General features: G+C 41.6%; 1 non-coding gene across 1 annotated transcript; it reads left to right on the top strand.

Moving 5' to 3' along the window:
* Positions 1-2,318: 2,318 nt before the first annotated feature.
* TRNAF-GAA lies at positions 2,319-2,392 on the top strand. Its single transcript has one exon. It is a non-coding gene; the product is annotated as a tRNA-Phe (tRNA).
* Positions 2,393-6,001: the final 3,609 nt, after the last annotated feature.

The raw sequence follows: 6,001 nt of genomic DNA, 5'->3' as shown, positions 1-6,001 counted from the left end.
ACTTTAGGCCAAATCCATTTTTGGATCACTTATTTCGGGGTTAATTCAACTTTCTTTCCAATGCATTTCTTAGGTCTTTCAGGTATGCCACGTCGTATTCCAGATTATCCAGATTCTTATGCTAGAGGGAATGCCATTAGTAGTTCTGGCTCTTATATATATGTAGTCGGGATTTGTTGTTTCTTCGTGGTCGTCACAATCACTTTAAGCAGTGACAAAAAATCTGCTTCAAGTGAACTAAATTGGGTTGTTAAAGAGAATTCACCCATACTGGAATGGATGGTCCAAAGTCCTCCAGCTTTTCATACTTTTGGAGAACTTCCTGCAATTAAGGAGACTAAAAACTAAATGAAGTAGAAAGGAGACTAAAAGATAAATGAAGTAAAGAAGAAGGTAGTACTACTAAGAACCTAGCTGAACTTTTGATTGATCGGTGGAATGTTCGCGATTTTCCTCTTTTTCACAAGCATGACCATGAAGAGAGGATCTCAATAGTAGATTTTAACCGTTGTTGCTAAGCTATAAAAAGATCTCAAAATAGAAGACTTTTCTTCTCTCATTTGTTGTAGAGTAAACTCGATCCTTGATTCAATTTCGACTGCTCGAAGTGGGTCAGAAAGATAGTAAAAGAAGGAGAATGAAAGCTATTTTCTTGTTTGGAAAGGAAGAGACTCGACTGAATGGAAGAGGAGTGGAGAGAAAGCAACCAGAATTAACTGACTTTATTTGTACCTAAATTGTTTATATAACATATAATTTAACGGGCATACACCCTATATATCTTGAGCGAGGTCTAGCTCTTAGTGTTGCCCAGATAAGAAAGTTAGTAAGCACCCTTGCGCATGATCTATTTGTTTATATATCTCCTTCTTGGTCCATTAGTCAATTAGATCTCTCCCCATACTATATTTAATGAATTAAGGTATTTTCTCCCAGAGCAGCTCACGCCCCAGCAGAATCACCAACTTTGACACTTTCAAGTAATGAGATCGGTCGAGTGGTCTCTATTCACTTGCTCTATTTTTTATTAGAAAGAAGAAAGAAATCGAAAAAGTAAAATGAGCTCAAGAAGGAAATTGTCTCTATTCACTTGCTCTATTTTTTATATAGTTTTTATAGCTAACTGAAAGCTATAATAGAAGAATTCAGGTCATAGTTGGGTGTGATAGAGCAGAGGAACTAGCACTGGTCAACTTGATTATAAGTTCTCTCGATCTGAATGACGGCTCGTAGTTGATTTAACTGAAGCAGTTGATCTAGTAGAGGCGTATCTCATAGTTGGTTTAATGGAATCTGTCGCTCAAGGAGATGGATAAAGTGTTAAAGAAGACTCAAAGTGGAGCATGGTCTTCTGTTAGATTAGGTGGGTTAGGTCCATATGCTTCGAGTACTTTCAGTACCTCTACGGGAAATAAATCTATACTCTACTGAGAGCCAAAAGTGGACGGTAGAGCTTGTGTTCTATTTGTTTATATAGTGACTCTAACTAACTGAAAGTTACCAAATGATCCAAAGATCTAGCTCCGGTCAGGTTGTTTACTTACTTTTTTGTCATGAAGAATGGAATATGGAAAATCCTGTTATAGAAGAGTAAGAGAGGAAACATAAATAAGTTAGGATCACTCTCTTCTCGTACATTGTGACTTCTGGAGAGAGATAAATAGCGACGAGCGCTCGTCTTCAAGTTCTAAATTGGAAATTACATAAATAGATAGCAATTACATAGATAGATAGCTCATAGAAGTAATGTCATATAATAGAAGAGTATCGCAATCCAGTTTCACGGTCCCGAAAGATTCATGGAATTCATACCTTAACTTGGAGCATAGCCAAGTGGCAAGGCACCGGTTTATGATACCGTCATGCAAAGGTCCGAATCCTTTTACTCCAGATTGACTCGCTAGAAAGTTGAACTCTTTCTCTTTATTTAGAAGGCCTCTCCAATGCAAGCTATAGCTCGAAGCTGTCTCTACTGGATCGCATCTATTTTGTATCTAGTTCGTAGAGGGAATAAACTCGTATAGAAAGAAGTGCTTTATTTTAAGAGCACTTTAACTGAGAGAGAAGGTAGAATTCCCTATAGTGGGTCGTTTTATCTTAAGAGTACTGAACTTGAACTGAGAAAGCATCCAACCTGGAAATCCAATTCCGATCAACAAAACTTGGAGGGATGGCTGAGCGGCTTAAGGAATTGGTTTTCTAAATCAACATACAAGATTATTGTATCATGGGTACAAATCCCATTTCCTCCGGTTGAACGGAAAAATAGCAAGCTACTCCTTGTAAAGCGCTCGAAGAAAACTTTAGGAAAGAAAGTGGCTTGGGTAGCTCAGCTGTTTAGAGCAAAGGACTGAAAATCCTTGTGTCAGTGGTTCAAATCCACTTATAAGCAGCAGGAAAGACGGATTTTCTCAAGTTCCTGCAGGGTGAGAGACGAGGTGTAGCGCAGTCTGGTCAGCACATCTGTTTTGGGTACAAAAGGCCATAGGTTCGAATCCTGTCACCTTGACTACAGATCCTCTCCTTTCAGTCGAGTCACTAAATTCTCTTGTAATGTCGTAGAATAAGGATTTACAGTGAATCTTTTGGTCGATAAAATCTACGACTGCGTACTGAACCTCGTAAACGAGAAGATTGTAGGTCTCGGATAGTCCATACTATAGTCAAGTTCTTGGGAATTTTAGGAACTCTTTCGCTCAACCTCAAATCTCTGTCATTGTCTGATTTTTGGTCATAGATTACACTCTATCTAATGTATCTACTTATCGTATTCTTGCCCCTGGTCGGTAGTTCCGTAGCAAGTTTTTTCGGGCGTTTTCTAGGATCAGAAGGAACCGCTATAATGACCAACACGTGCGTTTCATTCTCTTCGATCCTCTCTATGATAGACTTTTATGACGCCGCACTGGGAGCTAGTGCTTGTTATCTGAGAATTGTTCCATGGATCTCATCAGAAATGTTTGATGCTTCTTTGGGCTTATTTGGCGTCCGCGAAGTCACCGGATGAATTGTTGAGTATATAGATCAGATCTGGACGCTGCTCTTGCTCCACGGTGATACGGAATCGACCTGCTCCTACCCACCCCAGGGAACCATAGCATGTCGAGAATAAGGGGGGAGACATACTGGGCGTAACCACTCCCTTGGGGTCTATACCGCCCTTCCTTTCAATCGATACACAGTTGAGGAGGCCGATCACGAACGTTACAGGTGTGAGATCGATCCTGGTCAGGGAAGGCTAATACGACGCCTCGCATATGGGTAGAAAGAGGGCGCTTTCTAGTACCTACTAATTCATTCGGGCGAGACATCAAGAGATGTCATGATGCGCCCATTCCTATGGCCTTTCCTTTAATATTTCTGGCTTTCGGGAGTCTATTTGTAGGGTACTTGGCCAAAGTGTGACCCGTTAGCCCATAAGTCAGTATTGTGACGAAGCGGCTCTTGCTCACCCGACATGATCGTAGGAGGTCATAATTCCCCAAGATCATCCACGGTGAACAAGAATTTGGGAACGGATGCAGGCAAAGTTCCTGCCAATGGCTGAGATGTTCAGTCAACTCCCTCACATGTAGGACATATGAGTTCTTTCAGACCTTCCTTGTGGGACAAGAAAGAAATCCAGTTCCTCCCTATGGGGTATGAGTGAGCACAAAAGTGAGGAGGAAAGAGGCCCTGGTGAACCGTTAAGTGAACAAGTGTAAGATTCGCTGCCCAACAGTCTTAGGTACTGACCACACTGAGGGACAGGCCCTGAAGCGAAGGACGGAAATGAGCGGAATCAATGTGTTCCAATTTCTGGCTTGCACCGACCATCCAATGGACCATGGACTAAACGTCCACTTCCTGAAATGACTATGTCCAGGGACCCCCCCCCCCCCCACACACACACACACACACACTATCGAGCTAGAAGTCCTACGATAGAGGACCGGGATTCTCTAAAAATCTAAGGTCATGGGTGGACAAGAGGTCCCACTTAGATACTTGGGATCTCAACAGGCGAAGGTTGGCCGGCGAAAGATAATCAACTAGTTCTGATCTGAGTAGGCTCATAATAGGGAATACCTTAACCCTGGGAACCGGGGAACCCACCAGAGACTGTCCTATTTCGAACCTATTTCGAAATCCTCCTAGTAGTCTTTTTGTCCGAAGCTGACTAGCTGAAACGAAGAAGTAGCCGAGAGTTCCTTCGTAACCGTCTAGTTGCTTTCTCCATAAATCCTTTTTCTGTTTATATAGATCTGAGCATCGGCCTCATGAGTCTAACTAGCTGCTCATGGCCGAGATGTCTTATCTGGAACAAACAAAATTTATATGGTGTCTTACGATTTGGAAATACCGAGAAACTATCCGTAAGTTTCACCGCTCTATATATTAACTAGTGGAATAGGACCTCTCGGGAACTCCCATATAATCGTAACTAAAGACAAAGCAATAGTAATTTAGCCACGTAGAGTTGGCTCAAATGCTTCGTTCATGAAAAGTGGAGTATAACAAAAGAATGGGATAATATATCGGCCCATGTACGCCCTAGGAAAGCAAGTATCCTCTACACTAAAGGGAGCCACACCCTATGGTGGACCTTAGCTCGGCTATAAGTCTCAAGTGATCTGCCAACGAAGTGGAATAGAAACTAAAGTCTCGCTCTTGTATTAACTCCGGTTAACCATTTAAATAAGCCCAATTTTAATGATGAAAAGATGCTCATATAAGGCGCGGTTCGATATCAAGATGGAAACATATGATTTCAAAGTGTCGGTCATCTGCAGAAAGGCTATTTGGAACAAGATAGAAGGAAATTCTCCTTCAAGGAGAGATATGAGACACATTCAATGGCACAAAAAGGAGAGTTCGAAAGGATGTCATTTGGCACGAAGAAAAGATTGGATATGTTGTCTTTCAAGAGCTAGGGCCAAGAGCAGTGGTATTTGCTTTGTCTTTCGTAGCTGCTGCAGAAGCAGCATGCCTGACCCCTTTTTTAATTCCTTCATTGCATACATTACTGGAGAAGACGACAATCCCAACAAGCAACGGCTCCTACCTATAAAGCCGTTGCGCATTAGCACGCTCATCCGTTTTCTTGGACCACATAAATTGCTTGCTTACTTTTACTTATCACCGCAGGTCTAGCATAATCAGAAGACCAAAGAATCCAAAGATTACTCTTCATCTAACCTCTAGCCCTAGCATTATTAAGAGACTTTGTACTCATCCTCTCTCTCTACATATAAAATAGACACTAATAGGGAATCACTCACGAAGGGTAATAAACTTGGGTTTCCGCCTTCAGAAGCGTATAGAAAATTTTGATGCTTAAGAGTCAACCGTCGACTTTATTCCGATGCATTAGGTTCGAGACTTACTTGAGGAATCATCTAGGCTAGTTTGTTTGGCTGATGCATGAATTGTGGGAACCTATTCTAGAGTCTGGAAAGTACCTTGACCCCCTTATTAGCTGAATGTGACTGATTCATTAGTATTTTTCTCGTCAGAAACCGGGACGTTATTGATTGAAACGGGAAACCATCTTTGAAGTCCTACTGCCCCTTTCTGAAACCTGGGATCATGTGACTTAACTGTGAAGATTTTAATGACGGGCGAGGTTGCTCAGCCTGACAGGGAGCTTGGGAAAGGTCAATAAGCAATAATTTACTAGTGAAGATTACTAGGTTTATTAAGTAAATTGCTCCATACACATGATAGAGGATGAATAGATTACAGTTGTTGGTCCGTGGCCGATATCAAGAAAGGTTCTTCAATATTTTAAACAAATCGAGACCAAAATGGGAAAATGAGAGATGAAGAGAAAGGAATAACCAATCAATGAAGGAACATGAAACCATTCAGTTTCAATAGAGGTACGGGAAACGGTTAGGGGTAATGAAGTAGGTGAAGTCGTTGAATTTTGCGAGCTGTTCCAACCACTTCTAGATGTAATTCCATGAGCCGAACGAGAATCGATACCATACAGAAGAGTCAAGACCGGGCTCCCTAATAA

The sequence above is a fragment of the Papaver somniferum genome, chromosome 6 (genome assembly GCF_003573695.1).
Source record: "Papaver somniferum cultivar HN1 chromosome 6, ASM357369v1, whole genome shotgun sequence".
Lineage (NCBI taxonomy): Eukaryota > Viridiplantae > Streptophyta > Magnoliopsida > Ranunculales > Papaveraceae > Papaver > Papaver somniferum.
The sequence above is the reverse complement of the archived record's forward strand: the minus strand, read 5'-3'. Positions and strand labels throughout refer to the sequence as shown.